At 38.2% G+C, this 16,824-nt stretch overlaps 1 protein-coding gene across 2 annotated transcripts in view; it reads left to right on the forward strand.

Annotated features, from left to right (window-relative positions):
• The first annotated feature begins 301 nt into the window (after positions 1-301).
• The window catches only part of LOC139947031 (uncharacterized), a 49,637-nt gene continuing 33,114 nt past the window's right edge, over positions 302-16,824 (forward strand). Inside the window, exon 1 of one of the 2 annotated variants that reach the window (XM_071944852.1) lies at positions 302-410. The gene's annotated coding sequence lies outside the window, so the exon portion shown is untranslated. Of the gene's footprint in view, positions 411-1,068; positions 1,190-16,824 lie in introns of those variants that run through there. The other variant, XM_071944851.1, reaches the window with a different exon arrangement.

Consider the following 16,824-nt stretch of genomic DNA (forward strand, 5'->3'; position numbering starts at 1 on the left):
TCCCGAACCGTGGACCCTATTGTCCTCTTTTGTTTTATAGGTTCCCGGTTTGAATGTGTATCTCACCCCTATGCCGGTGAACTGAGACTTTACGGTTGAACTTAAAGTTTGACAACTAAAAGACTCATACCTTCTGCCTAAGCGCGCACTCATCTATTGTCAAAGACCAGTCTTCTCACTCGGTGTATCCCATCATATGCATAGCATAACAAATCTGTGAAAATTTGGGCTCCATTGGTCATCGAAGTTGCAAGAGAATAGTGAACGAAAAAAAAATTGAAAAAAATTGTCTGCTTTCAGATACCTAAAAATGCTTCAGGCCTGAAGTCTTTAAACGGGTAAGAACTACGTTACTTCACGACGTGTTACACTGTTACTACTATCAACAGCTCTCCATTGCTCGTTACAAAGTAAGTTATTATGCTAAAATTATTTCAATTTTTATTATTTTGAGTAACTTCCAGTAGTTCCGTTCAGTTCTTTCTTTCACTCGGTTCTTTAATATTTTAAAAATAGACACGCATTAAATTTGCGTTCGCGCGCAAAAAAGATCATTGCACTGCACGAAAATGTAAACAAAAGTTAAACAATTTGTGCTTCAGGAAGGAGTTAAAGCCTTCTGTAATACCCAATGTATACCCAAGTTCTCTAGAGAGAATAAACTTGTAATTTTGGACTCGCAAACTTATAACAATCGAACCAACGTGGTTACTTTGTCATTAACACTCTATTTGTAAAACTGGTTCAGCTGAATAGTGTTATAATAAACAAAAACCAATGTATTTAGTATCGAGACCTCATTCTAAACAAACAAATAGGGAAATTATTCAAGGAATGTTGAGAAAATGAACAATGACGGGAGAGAGGGTGTCACCAGACTAATCAATCCCTGGTATCCAGACGATCCTTCCGTTGACCTGCCTTAAATACAACGAAATGACGTAAGGGAGAAAGGTTGTCACCAGACTAATCAGTCTCTGGTATCCAGACGATCTTTCCGTGAACCTGTCACACACACACACACAAATCACTCAATATTGAAATAAGAGACGATAAGAGTCTGCTAACTGTTCTGTTTCCCAAGAAAATGGAGCAGTAAAAAAGATCCTCAGAGTCTCATCGATCTAGTGGAAGGAGGAAGGAGGCATTACTGGAATCTCAAGTTGCAAAATTATGACTCAAGATCGTGGTGAGTAGCTCTACTTCAGTCAGATTGCAGGCCGTGAGTGGGGTGAGATTCGAACTGGTCGTGACCGTACATGGAGTATGGGCGTTCAAAAACCACACGACACGGCAAACACCATTCGTAGAGGAGGAGTATTGAGTTTTTTTTAAAATGGGGTTGAATTGTGTTTATTGAAAGGGTATCGTTAACTGATGATGCCTGTTTGCAGGTTTACTTCGTTGCATTAAAGAGTTGGGCAATAGTTCAACCATTAAGAGCAAAAGGGTATTCAACTGTCCCCTGTAACTGACATCCCAATTTCATAGGGCTACTAAAGCGGAAAATACTGCTAAACAACCTGTGTGCTTAGCAGAGCATGGTACCCCTGAGTCACAAATTGTACATGCGACATGGTAGTGTGGCTGGTAACCTCACTCTGGTAAGCATAACTGTGTTGTGCTTAGCTCCTTTTTGTGATTAAGCAGCTCTATTTGGTCCCTGTCTATAAAGCTGTTTACAATGCGAACAAATTATTGACAAAAATGTTACTAAAATTGTTTTACCCGATTTGAGAAGTTGAAATTTCATATTCTTACACTCCCTTACTACACCCTTGATGAATCTACAACTAAGAATCCATGGATGACATTATTTCCAAACTAAGGTTAAAAGATGAAAACAAAATTGGATAAATTTGTTTGCAATGGTACGGACCTTTAAACACTGGTGGACTCCGTCGCTTTTTATGCAATTATTTTCGCGTTTCATGTGTACATTAATAACTGAACGGTGATTCTTAAGCTATACCAAAGAGAGTACAAGCATGTTTTCTTTGAAGCATCGTGTTGGTTGTAATTGTACTCATCGCTTTTGTTTTGTCAATTGTTCTTAACAGGACCATGATGTAAACAGCATCTGAGCTGATTTGATATCATATATAAATATGTTTAAAAAATTAAAAAGAATTAAACAATAATAATAATAATAATAATAATAATAATAATAATAATAATAATAATAATAATAATAATAATAATAATAATAATAATAATAATAATAATAATAATAATAATAATAATAATAATAATAATAATAATAATAATAATAATAATAATAATAATAATAATAATAATAATAATATAGGTTTTCTCGGTCAATAACCACCAGCTTATTCTATTTGGCACAAAATTGAATGCTATCTGAAAAGGGTCATTCTATTTCGTTTTAAGACTAGTCAAATGTACTTTTACGTTATTTGATTTAACAAAATAATCATTCAATTTAACAGTTCATCAAAACAGCATTCAAATTCACAGACGCTTCTTGAGGCGTGTGTGTCACGAAAAAGAATGACGATACGCTACATTGAACAGAGTGCTTAGGGAATTTGACTCGACTCAAAACGAAATTGAACGGCCGAATTCTGAATTTGAAACGCAGTAACAACTGGAGAGGCAAAACAGTTTTAATTCGAACGCATGAAAATGAAATTGACTGCCCATTTGCCGAATTTTACCGAGAAAACCTATAGTAAAAAATAAGGTCTCGTGTTTTTTATTTTATTTATATAAGTAGACCAGCCGTCGATTTCACCAAACTCTTCCTAACTTAAGATTTATCTTTAGAACTGTGGACGAGTGCCAGTCTTTCACTGTCACATGCAAACCCTAGATTAATCTTAAGTTAGGACTAGTTATTCGTCCTAACCCTAGCTAAGATTAATCCTTGCGTTTCGTGAAATCGGAAGAAGCAAAAACTTAATGAGGACGTGAAGCAGGTGTCCGCGCGTGGGTATTTTTTATTTATTTTTTCCCCTAACATTATTTTAAGTCGCCCTTGATGTACTTAAGCCATATAGACTTTGTAACCTTATAAGGATTTCGTGAAGAATGTTGCTCATTAATGGAAAGGACAACGCCAATTATTGGATGTTTTAAAGGGTTATTTTTAATTTAGTTCAGCCCTCACATGGCCGTCAAAGATGAATTACATTCATTACCACATTCATTCAGATGACCGCAGGTGTGTGTGGTTTTTCTTCTATTTTTTTATAACATTAGCTTAAGGATTCCTCGATGTGTACTTTGGCCATAGACTTCCCAACCTTTTGAGGATTTCGTGAAGTATTTTGCTCATCAACGCCAATAATTATGAAAAAGACCACTTCGTTTAGTGTGTTGTGACAGTCGTGGCGATTTTGTAAGGTAAATTAGACTTTAATTTTGGACCAATATTAGTATGGAATTGTTAACTAAACTATCTAGTTGTTTTCTCGCGTTTTGTTTTGATTTATTATTTCATTTGCAGGTTGTCGTAGAATGCCGATTGATTTTTGTTTTATCCCAAACCCTCTTCTTTGAAATTGTGAGTGAGTGAGTTTTACCCGCCGTTGGCTGCGCTATTTCATAGTCATATTTCAACGACAGCCCTTACAAATTACAAACTCAAAATCAAATGGTAAGAGTACCAGGGAAATAACGGAGGTAGTTAAAGGCACCGGACACTATTGGTAAGTTACCAGTGGTAATTAATCAAAATAATTGTTAGCGTAAAGACCGATTTGGTAACGAGCAATGGAGAGCTGTCGGTGACAGTGGTTAGACTACAGGCCTTGTAATCACAAGGTTGTTGGTTCGAATCCCCCAGCTAACCACTGATTTCACAATGACTAGAATAAATATTGTCGTCTAGCTACTTAATCACAATTTCTTGATTTGTGCAATTCATAATCATAGACGTTAACCAATGTTTGTATGAGAGAGATAGGTTGTTGCCAGCTTGGTGTTTATATTCCCTTGTGAGAGTTTGCTGAGTTCCCTTGATGGGAAGATTATCTAACTACAAAACAAAAAAAACAAAAACAAAACCGTGTGAGAAACAGAAGCTCCCTCTGAAGTGACGTAAACTGTTCATATCTGTGTAATGATTGGTCCAAGGTGATGTACTTTGCAGTTTCGTTTGGATGCATGCAATGCAACGTGTGCATAATGTATGTACATCAAAACATTTGTTTTGTTCACTACGAGTAATGTATGAGTGAATTGACTACGAATCTCTATGTGAAATGAATCCAAGGTCAAAGGTTACATATGGCAGCATCTGTTCAGGCCGGTAACTTCTCGCTATTATAGCCTCGGAGCCTGACGTCGGATGTTCAGGCTCGAGGAAGACCTCTATGTCTGATTGAGCCACAGATGAGCAAATTAGCGACTGTCCTTCCGTATAAATGAGGTTTGCCCACTCGATGCAAAACCTGTTTCTCAGGGCTCCCTTCTTTCTTGAAATCGACTTCTATTCCTTTGTTCGTTTTAGGTTTTTGTGCTGAACGAAATCGTATAGTTGTTATTGGGTTTTGGGTCTCCTTGTTTACTCACTCTATATTTTGTTGCTTTCTCTGTTTTTGCTTTCTCTATTACAAAAAAAAAATGCTCACGGGCTTTGTTTTACAAATAAGTGAAATACATAAATCACTTAGTGTGACTTTGTATTCGGTTAGCTATAGTTGTGTGTAAAATGTCTGTAATTATATTTGTTAAGGCTCTTATTTTGCAAAGCAGCTATTCTTCTTTGTGTTTCTTCTTCTTCTTGTTTCTTCCTATCTCATTCTACACCGCGGCTAAGAATAAACACTGCCACCACATGTCAAGTCACTGGCTTCCTTATTCCAAACTGATAGAAGAGAAAAATGGAAAACCTCAAGTTGTTAGAAATTATTGTATTGTGAAGTAATAATTGTGTAATGTATTTGGTGTTTTCTGCTGTGTTTTGTTTTTAAGTCACCTGGGGTGGATTTCACAAAAGGTTAGGAGCAGTTTTATTCCGAGTTTAGACGAGTCACTCGTCCTAATTGTTTAGTGAGTGTTTAGTATCTCTTGTGACTAGTCCTAAGTTAGGAACTAGTCCTAACTCTTTGTGAAATCGACCCCTGATTCTCTGTGTATCAGCGCCATTAGTGGATTTGTGATGGATTTTAGGGCTTGATAAAATTGTTATTGCCGCCAAAAATGTATGTTTGTTTTTCTTTAATTATTTTATATAAACCATTACGAACATTTGACCCTAGCCAGTCGTCTAGAAAAGAGACTGGACGGCTGCTATACGAGAATGCTTCGCTGTGTTAAACAGATTCATTGGGAGAGGCATGTCACAAACCTGGAGCTCTACGGTGGGCTACCGAGAGTTAGCACCAAGATTAGGGCAAGAAGGCTGAGGAGACTAGCAGGTCACTGTGTCAGACATGCTGAGCTGGCAGTGAGCAAGCTTGTGCTTTGGGCCCCATACTCAAGGTCACTGTTCCCGAGGCAGACCACAAACCACCTGTGTGGATACCTTGTGCCGGGACTTTCTGGACATGGGAAGAGCTGCGTACAGCAATGGAGGACCAACGTGTTTTGGGTTTTTTTTTTTTTTTTTTTGGGGGGGGGGGCACCATCCGATGCTCCGCATCGACTGAATGAATGAATGAATGAAAAATGGCCTTACAATAGCAGTCTTCATTCCAGACGTGTTTGACGCGACCCTCGTTATCATCCGTTTCCTTCATCATTAAACAAGTTCTCCCAAGATGCCTATTAAGACTACATCGTAATTTTTTCCCCAAATCCGCGGTTAGGGTTTTTACGTCGAAGAACAAAACCTTGGAAATAATGATATTGTCAACAATTAATATGTCCACGCAGGGAGAATTATCCCTCTTATATGAATACACAATCTAAGAAGCGCTTATACTGAGCGCGGTTTTCAAAATTGTTGGGGGATAAAAAGTGATATCTTATCCATAATCGCGTTTACTTCGAAATGAAATGTTTCTCAAATGATACATCTATACAGAGCTGCTGTACTTCTTTACCACGTTTTAATTTGCAGGGTCATTACCAAATGTATACAGATCCTTGTATAAAACTAATTTATGTTTAAAGTTTTTTTTGTTTAAATCTGAAATTGATCTTTTTTAAAAGAAATTCTACAACCCCCTCCCTATCTCTCCCTCTCTCTTAATTCATTTAAAGGCAGTGGACGCTATTGGTAATTATTCAAAATAATTATTAGCATACAACCTGACTTGGTAACGAGTAATGGGGAGAGGTTGGTAGTAACAGCAGTTTCTGAAGGAACGTAGTTTTTTGGAGAAAGAAGTAATCTTCCATGAATTTGATTTCGAGACCTCAGGTGTTTTTTTTCTTTTATTATTATCTCGCAACTTTGATCAACAGTTGAGCTCAAATTTTCACAAGTTTGTTGTTGTATGCGTATTATGTTGAGATACACCAAGTGAGAAGAATAGTCTTTGACAATAAGCAATAGTGACCAGTGTCTTTAAACAAAATAATAATCTAATCATTTTGTAAGGCATTTCTTTGTGTCGTTAAATCTTTGAGAACCAAAATGGCGGACAGTGTTCGTCTGCGAAATAAACGGAAATGCTACACAATTTCGAGGGACATGTGAACTCGCAAAGTTTACTTTCTTACATCTGTCCAGCCGTATCCATTTCATTTTGTTAAATCGATTTTCGAAGCCAAAAGCGCCAAATTCGAAGGTAATTTTTCTATAAATACAAGAACCCTCCCACGCAATAAAACAAACTTTTGGGTAAAATATCAAATGGCATTATGACAGACGTCATCGCAGCTCGAATCCTCTATCTCTCTCAAAACCTGATTGATGTTAACACAATCAATTACCAAGGAAACCAGTGCATAGTGACTGGCCGCTGTCAATACTCAACTAATTGACTGTGCAAAATGCTTTCATTGCTGTTTGCACGTTTGGTATACTACAGCGCTTCCTTGGTAACCACAGTTTCCTAGACAATGTTTCCCCGACGTGTGACTTTATTTTCAGACTACTTTGCAAGAACATAATATTACAGACAAATATTAGACAAACTGGAGATAATTAACGTGGCCTTTAACAATGACTCACTTCAAAAGGTCGAAACGTCAGTCAATTTTATTTTCGTTTGCATTTGTAACAAAACCTTCTTTTGAGTAAATTTCGAAAACAAATAGAATACAAAAGGTCTCATTAATTTTGTAGCCACAGTGTTAAGGTGCGCTGTTTAAATCATGGCCGGCTCAAACTAAATACTCTAAAATTGTAACCATCACATAATGTGTGTGAACAATGTGAAAACTCAACAGAAACAACGTGTTTTCAACAATATGAGTGTTTCGATTGTGATGGCAATTTAAAAGTAAGGTTGTTGCGCAGGTTTCTTAAGGTGCTATTTGCTCAACTTTAAAAGTCTCTCAGATAGAAATGGTTGATTTTTTTTTTTTTTGTGGGGACGTTTGTCTGACAATGATTCATACTAAATCGTAAACATTACATTAAAAATGTAACCGGTGACACATTTATTAAAGGCAGTGGACACTATTGGTAATTACTCAAAATAATTTTAAGCATAAAACCTTACTTGGTGACGAGTAACGGGGAGAGGTTGGTGGTATAAAACATTGTGATAAACGGCTCCCTCTGAAGTGACATGGTTTTTGAGAAAGAAGTAATTTTCCACGAATTTGATTTCGAGACCTCAAGTTTAGAATTTGAGGTCTCGAAATCAACCATCTAAAAGCACACAACTTCGTGTGACAAGTTTTTTGTTTCCATTCTTATTTCGCAACTTCGACGACCAATTGAGCCCAACATTTCACAGGTTTGTTGTTCTATGCATATGTTGAAATACACCAAGTGCGAAGACTGTCTTTGACAATAACCACTAGTGTCTAGTGTCTTTAAGTGTTTTTTGTTGAAACATGTGCTGCCACTATTACGTGACTTCCCTTGTTTATGTTGTTGGGTCTCTGAATGACATTAATCACAGTCTCCTATAGCTTTCTTTCATTTTTAGACTTCCCCCTTTCTTCTTCCAGTCTTCTTTACTTCCCCTCTTTTCGTAAAAACAATAAAATCTTCGTCAATATGAATGGATCCACGGCTAGGTGTCGCTCTGGTGACACAGTACAAATATTGGACTTGGTTTACCCATCCCACTGATTGAAAAGGTAAAGGAACAATGCATACACATAATGATGTGTGCAACTTGATTATAGACCGAGTGTTCGGCACCTAAATGTAGCCCGAGCCCTAAATGTAGCCTGACCTAAATGTAGCCCCAAACATGAACCTAGATGTAGCCCGGACCTAAATGTAGCCCAAACATGTACCTAAATGTAGCCCATACCTAAATGTAGCCCCAAACATGTACCTAAATGTAGCCCGGACCTAAATGTAGCCCAAACATGTACCTAAATGTAGCTCGGACCTAAATGTAGCCCCAAACATGTACCTAAATGTAGCCCGGACCTAAATGTAGCCCCAAACAAACCGAGCCATGATCTGCGAATTTATAACACACCGCTGGCACAGACCTCTTTTTTGCATAAACTGCTGTGTTTAATATTGTTATAGAGATCAGTGTGTACAATAACATCAATGTTTGGTTACAATATAATATTTCTCCTGACGACTTCTAGAGCAAGCTAGTCGAAACGTTGAGACCAATTTAAAGGAACACGTTGCCTTGGATCGGTCGATTTGGTCTTTGAAAAGCGTTTGTAACCGTTTGTTATAAAATGCATATGGTTGGAAAGATGTTTTAAAAGTAGAATACAATGATCCACACAAACACGCCTCGAATTTGCATGGTTTTCCTTTTACCTCGTCGACGAACACGGTTTGCCATTTTTGCGAGTATGGCCGACCGTCTTAGTTCGCAAAGTAAAATGAAAACCACGAAATTTCGAGGCAAATTTGTGTGGATCATTGTATTCTGCTTTTAAAACATCTTTCGATCCAAGGCAACGTGTTCCTGTAAGAACTGACGACGCGGTAAGTGCAGTAACGATCCTGTAAGCTAAAGTAGTATTCCCAGTTAATTTTCTATACATTTCGCCCGGGTAGTAATACAAAACGCATGACAGTTCTTTTCGGAACTGAGAAATCTTCCGATCAAAGCGAAACAAATCTACTCCGCGGTAGTAATTAGCAAGACAGTTCTCCAAAGAACACACTCTACCCGGCAAGAAGTTACACACAAGCATTGTCTTACCGCAACCCCCCCCCAAAAAAAAAATATATATATATATTAATAAAATAAAAATTCATAAGATGCCCTCTTTTATTTCCAGTCCTGTGAAATTGCTTTTTCTACGCCAACACCCGAAGCCAAACAGAGAGCAATGCCTTATCTGTAAAAAGAAAAAACAGTTTGAAACTGAAATGATCTTGGGAAAAAAATGTATCGTGCTCATTTTCCACAAGCCCCTAATGTGACAATAATATGGGTAATTGAGGAGAAGTCATGCGCCGAATACATCTCGGAGGGGGAAAACATGTTCTCTATGAGTGGAAATGAAACTTTGTTTTATTGCATGACTAGGGGGTGCGTTTAGTGAACATGTCCATGAATTATTGTTGATCTATGCGTACATTAAAGACGGGGCACAATTCACATAATTGTAATGCTCGAGAGAGAAACAAATCATTTTTTTATGATCAGGTTAGTTTTATTGCCATGCACAACAGTACCGCTTATAATGAGAAACTGCATGGAGTGCACTGCAAACTGGGCGGTTAAAATTGATACCAAGTTTGTTGTCATATTTACAGATACCTACCAAAATAATACAAAATTACACCGAGGGTGTTTAAATAACTCTTATTTCTGCCAACACTGGTGTTCTTTTAACACCATATAATGCTAATATTGTTGTTCACCGCTTGGGTATTTTTATGACACAATACATGGTGTAAATTTTAACACGCCCATTGTTTTGCAGTGTGAAAAATATCCCACAAATACCCGGTGGCAATGCTGTCTGAAATTGTTCAATTTGTAACGCATTAAAGGCAGTGGACACTTTTGGTAATTACTCAAAATAATTATTAGCGTAAAACCTTTCTTGGTGACGAGTAATGGGGAGAGGTTGATGGTATAAAATATTGTGAGAAACGGCTCCCTCTGAAGTGACATAGTTTTCGAGAAAGAAGTATTTTCCCACGAATTTGATTTCGAGACCTCAAGTTTAGAACTAAACGCACACAACTTCGTGTGACAAGGGTATTTTTTCTTTCATTATTATTTCGCAAGTTCGATGACCGATGAGCTCAAATTTTCACAGGTTTGTTATTTTATGCATTTGTTGAGAAACACCAACTGTGAAGGCTGGTCTTTGACACTTACCAATAGTGTCCACTGCCTTTAATAATAGAGCCTCATTAGGTACACTTTATGAAACCTGGAGATTTGCTCACCAAGGAGCAAACGAACAAGGCTACTCATTATAGACGCTTACCCGAAATAATCCTTGAAAATTCCCCCTTTTATATTCCTTTGCCCCTCCCCTCCCACACTTCCCTTACTAATCAGCATGCTGTTCATACGTTCAGAATAAACTGTCTCCCCTAACTGGCTCACTGTAGAGTCACTCGACTTGAATGGCGGCACAATTTCCTGGAACACACTTATTAGGCAGAAACAACATCCAACATTTACAGCACAAAAGCCCTAAGGCCCAATTTATCAAAGCTGTTAAGCAGGATAATTCTGGATTAGCAGCAAAAACTACAAACCTTGTTATGCAAATTGTGTGTGACCGTTTGTCAGTCATAATTTCTTGTTAGCTAATTATTATGTAAAATGTAAGGCAAAATTTTAAAAAGAAACGAATAACAAAATGTCGAAAATCTAAACTGAAAATCGACATTCGGTTTTAATTATTTCTATTTATTATGTTCTGTGTGTTTGATAATTTCCCCTGGTCATAAACTACAAAGCTGCCAAAGGCCGTTAAAGACTAATGAGCTGGGAAAGCATCGGTTTAAAACATCTGCAGTGTCATAGGCACTGCTTTGTTCTACGGTGTTTTGGATAACTGGAATAGCGGGTTATTATTCAAAGGTTGATGTGTATTGGTGAATGGGTGACAGAACATTTTCCAAAACAACTTTTTTTCATAACTTAAATTATTAAAATAATATTCAACTAGAAGTATAAAACAATATTATGTAGAACTTAAATATTTTCACATTCATTATTATGAATAAAATAATGAACATGTTTTCTTCTTGGTTTAAGTCACTATTTTAATCCCGTTCTGGAACCACTCGGTTGGAAAATCTGGATTATAAGCTTCAGCCGAAGCTGTAGCCATAGCCGAAGCTGTAGCCGCTCGATATAACGACACTCTGCCCTTAAGGACACCTTCAGTGTCGAGTGCATTTAATACGCAAATTACTTTTGTGCTGTGGCGTTACAAAATGTCGCACTATTACAGAATGTCAAATCGCTCTCCGGTGATCGCGTCTACACCCAATACACCGAGGTGCCAATATTATAAGTTATCACACAAGCGCGAGTGGAATACGGAAAAATATAGCGCTTCTGCGTCCCATATCCAACGAGGCCGAAGCATAGATATAGAATAGAACAACTAGATCGGCCGCGCGTACATACGCGGGTTCTGGCATGGGGGCCGCCATTGCCTATCTTCCGTGTACATTTTCTGTGCGTTGCCGTCAGCACGTGACTTTTTGCCGTCAGCACGTGACATTTAGCGCGTCAAAGCCCTATCTCCCGTGTTCATTTTCGCGCGTCGCCTTTCGAACGTGAAATTTTTACTGCGTCCATGGCGAACAAAAAAATTTTCTACACAGGCAATGGCGCGTATATACGCGCGGCCGATCTAGTTATTTTAATTCTATATCTATGGGCCGAAGGCCGAGTTGGATATGGAACGCAGACGCGCTATATTTTCCGTATTTCCACGAGCGCGCGTGTGATAACGTATTTATCTTCAAGCAAACTTGGCGCGTGACATAGAACACACAATACGCATGGTAGTGATATTAGCCGTGCAATATAGGTTTTTATCACCACTCCATTCTGCCAATCTGATTGGAGGATTAGCGCGTACTTGAAGATAATAAACAATACACCCAGCGCAATATGATAAGTCACATTATCTTCGGCCTCGTTGGATATGGGACGCAGAAGCGCTATATTTTTCCGTATTCCACTCGCGCTTGTGTGATAACTTATAATAACGGGAGTCGCTTGAAACGCCCACTGTAGGGACTCAATATTTGTAAACCCTTTCTCTTGGAGAATACTGGGGGGAAATAACCCATGAGGTCCTAGGGCCACCATCTATGCCCCGCATGTCCTCAGGAGGGCTGGTAAAACGCATTAAGAGTATAGCCCTCGCTTGGGCTAGGTTCTTATTTTAAAGGCACCGAGTTATCACCACGTCTTGTAGGTTCAATGGCTTTAAGTGGTGCGAGAGGCAACTTGTTGCAATGCAGCACCAGAGGAAGGTTTTAAGAGGTTTTAAATGGACACTTGATACCATGGGATGTTACGGCTGTCTGATTTTGAACCCCCGTTTGGAGGGTGGATCCCTTGGTGAAGTTTGAGCAAAGCCCCCGGTGGGAATCTGCTCTGTTTGCGGGGTTTACGCTTTAAACCTCATCATGGTTTGGCAAAAAAAAGGTGTAACATACTTGAGTTGTTTCAAAAGTGCAGGTAGGCCTATTTTTCTTTTTTTATGTTATGTTTGTACTTTTTGCAAAGTTTAAGAGACAAATATTTTGCAGTGTTAGAAAAAAAAAAGTTGGCACAACACATCGACTATGGGATTTGATATCGATTGTTATTAACAATCCCTCCAACTAATAATGCATAAAATAAAATACCTGTGAACATTTGGACTCAATTTGTAATCAAAGTTGCATGAAAACAATGAAAGATAAAACACCATTGTTGCACAATTTTGTGTGCTTTCAGATGCCTATATTTCTTATAAACTACATGTACCTTACTTCAGAGGGAGCCGTTTCTCACAATGTTTTATACTATCAACAGCTCTTCTTTGCTCGTTACCAAATGAGATTTTATGCCGATGTATATTTTGAGTAATTACCGAACCTGAACAGCAACCGATTTCACGAATGCTATGACTAATCCTATCTCGAGTTGGGACGAGTAGCCCATCCTAAACTAAGGATGGGTTCAATGCGTCCTGACGTCTACGGTTACCAAACTTAACTCGTCGTAATTCCTAAGATTAAACCCTAGTTGGTTTTTGGTGAAATCGAATCGATGGTTCATGTTCCAGACCTTTAACTCGTCATAATTCCTAAGATTAAACCCTAGTTGGTTTTTGGTGAAGTCGAATCGATGGTTCATGTTCCAGACCTTTAACTCGTCATAATTCCTAAGATTAAACCCTAGTTGGTTTTTGGTGAAATCGAATCGATGGTTCATGTTCCAGACCTTTAACTCGTCATAATTCCTAAGATTAAACCCTAGTTGGTTTTTGGTGAAATCGAATCGATGGTTCATGTTCCAGACCTTTAACTCGTCATAATTCCTAAGATTAAATCCCAAGTTTGTTTTTGGTGAAATCGACGGTTGTTCCTTTAAAGCAGCGCGCCCTCAACATGGTCTGGTCAGAACGGATGGACCTAATTGTTGAAGTCATAACAAAATTCTATCTGCATTCGGAGATGAAAAAACCTCAATACTTAACTTTATGTGCATTAATGGGATCACCCCCTCGAAATGCACTATTGATGGCCACAACCTAACGGCTTGGAACGCCGCCACGCTAGGGGCGTACAATTCTCCAATTTGAAACACCATCGCCCCCCAAATCTAAAGATTTAATTCATTTTCCCTTTTCAGCCGATGACTGAATAAGATATCAAGGTAATAGAGAGTTATGCGATAAAACACCCCTAGCTCTCTTGTACGGATTAATAGGTATAGGTGAGATTGGGTGGACTCTAAATTGGCATTGAGAAGTTTTTTTCTTTAAATGTGTATTGTAAAAAATATGCTCTCTCATGCGCGACCCTACGCCTGTATCGACCCAATTTCATGGCTCTGCTCATCGTAAGTATAGAATCGGCGCTTACGTCAAGCGTCGTTCACGGCTTTGCATGTGTATGCGTAACTAGGCTTTCTTCGCTTACGGTGCGCAGCCGTCGCTTGCACAGTAAGTGGCGAATGGTGACCGTAAGCGGCCTTAAGCAGAGCCATGAAATTAAGCTCTGATCATCTGGCGACGAACTTGATTGTGTTCATTGGATTACCGGACTGGATTGTCCGATTGATGTGGGTCGGGCATTTGGTTTTCTTGCCGATTCTATATGCACTGTTTTATAAGGGTCTTCTTTGCGCATTTGGCTGATGTTCAAGTCTTGTTTCTTCAAAATTCGTTGGATTTAAGTCCGTATGATCGAAGTCTTGTTGGATTTGTTACCGGGTGTGGTAAAGGGCTGCTACGGGTGAGTGCGGTTAAATTAACCGGATATTTTGTTACAAATATATATTTAAATTTTGATGCTTTAGACTCTCAATCCAGTCTTGTCACTCATGATGAATATGCCTTATAAAATGCACTGGACACCTTTGGTAATCGCTAAAAATGTATAAACAAGTTATTGGTAGTATGAAACATTGTGAGAATTGTCTTTTTTTTCCTTCCAGTCTCAAGTCTTTATTTTAAAATTACATTCTGCATGAAAATGGGAACAAAATGTCTTTAGCGGTGCTTCTTGAAGCACAAATCTGACAGCATGTCATGATTTTTTTGCAAATCATGGGGCGTTTTATTGATATAAAAGTACTATGTGTGCCCAACTTCCCCTCTTCCAGATAAAGATAAGATTGCCACTAATTTGCACTTCACAAAATCCATAAAAAAAAACTGTCACATCATAACGACCATGAAAATATCTTTCCCGGCAACTAAATATCTTCTAAATTTTCCCTTCGAAGAAAAGTCACCGGCACTACTGAGATTCTTAAAGTATATTGACCATGTTAGAGAAATCGATTAAGTCAAGTCTGTAGCATAAAAAGTACAAGTAGTCTCAAAGGTATATTTCGCACAATGGCTTTGGAAGGTAGACCTGTCGACTTTTCGATCAACCCTTAGCTCGGGTTCCGACTCGGGGTCGGGCTCCGGATCAGGAATATTAATTGATGCCGGAGCAGTGTTGGTCTTAAAACATCAAACGGAGCCCGGAGCCGGAACATGAACCAACTCAATTCAACTCAATATTTGGTTAGTCATGTTAAAAAGTACATGAAATTCATTTTCCTGGTGTGAACATTAATTTGTTTTATGTTATAAACTATTTGTTTTTGATCTTTCTGCATAGACGTGTTGTTGAAAAATATTCATATATTTCAATTTAACTTTTCAATGAAGGACCTTCCCAGTGAATTTTATGGGAGGCTTTCACGCCAACACATGTGCTTCTCTAGTTAGAAAACTACTTTAACGCAAAATATATATTTTTTATTTATATTTATACATAGTTTTTAATGATTCCTGTAAGTGGCGGCTATCCGCTGTTGGATATCAAAAAAATAACAAAATACAAAAAAGATATATAACCAGCTATAACGTCATGCACTGTATACCAATAGTGTAGATGGTACACGCCTAGTTTCTGCAAACAGCAATTGACGCAAACACGCTTGCACAAGTTGCAATTTTAATTTTGGGACCGGAGCTTTCAAGGACCGTCTTCTCGATTGTGAAAGTTATACAATCTCGCACGGAAAAATCTTGCGGAAATCTTTGGGTTTAAAAAGATAAATTATTGGAAAGGAATGTTCGTTTGTTTCTTTCCCCTTCGTGCAATTCCCGTATAGTTGACGTTATTTGTTTGTATATACGGGATATCAGATGATAAGCTTAAAGCTGTTTTACGTCCGGGGTTCTCTATTGGCCAACACATACACCTTTAAGTGTAGAAATATCTTCCCTTAATATTTCAAAATTCGCGAACTGCCCTCTCCCACCCAGCCCCAAAATAAACAAACTCACAAAGTTGACCACCTCTATAAAATTGTACTATTGACGGAATGGCAGTGCACTGCCTCTTCCATGTTGATCTAATGGCGTCACCGCTTAATTCTCAAAGTGAGGAATATCGCTCCGATGCTCCGGTGGAGTTAATTTTCACGTTTGCTTTGGAATGAGAAGTGCTTGGAACTTGGTAACACATCTTTTTTTTTTTCCTTCTCCGTTTTTCAATCGTTTTTGTGAAGATCTTTCCCGGCGCGCGCGTCAATGCAGACGGTAATTTGTCACGGGCGGTCAGACAGATATTTTTGGTGAAGTGTTTGACTTCCCTTTCAGCAGAGTAAACGACACAGTTAGATGTGGCGGGGACGACGCTATTTCTTTTTCTTAAAGACTCAATTGTGTGCGGTTGGACTTAATCAAGATTGAATGATACGATCGAATACCTGTGAAATTGTGCAGCTCTTTTGAGCTGTTCTTTAAAAATAGTATTTTCAATGGTGAACAGTGCCCAAGTCCGCTCATGCATCTACAGCGATTTAAAGGACTAATTGTTTTGGGTGGGAAGGATCCGCAATTTAGACTGTTTATTATTCAAAATTCATATGCTGAAACGAAATTGTAGAAACTTTATTGCAGTTTGTGAGCTCAGATTTAGATGACAATTTTAATAAAAAGATTAGTTACAGAAGCTGCACTTAATTTGAAAAGGTTATACATTCAATTTTTCCGTGGTCCCCTTTTTACTTTTTTAGTTTTTAAATCTTGTAAGGCGCCAAGGGCAATATTGAGGTGGGACTTTACGTTGTAAACAAATGAATTATAAAAGTGTAG

Source organism: Asterias amurensis, chromosome 14, assembly GCF_032118995.1.
Source record: "Asterias amurensis chromosome 14, ASM3211899v1".
In the NCBI taxonomy this organism is placed as follows: domain Eukaryota; kingdom Metazoa; phylum Echinodermata; class Asteroidea; order Forcipulatida; family Asteriidae; genus Asterias; species Asterias amurensis.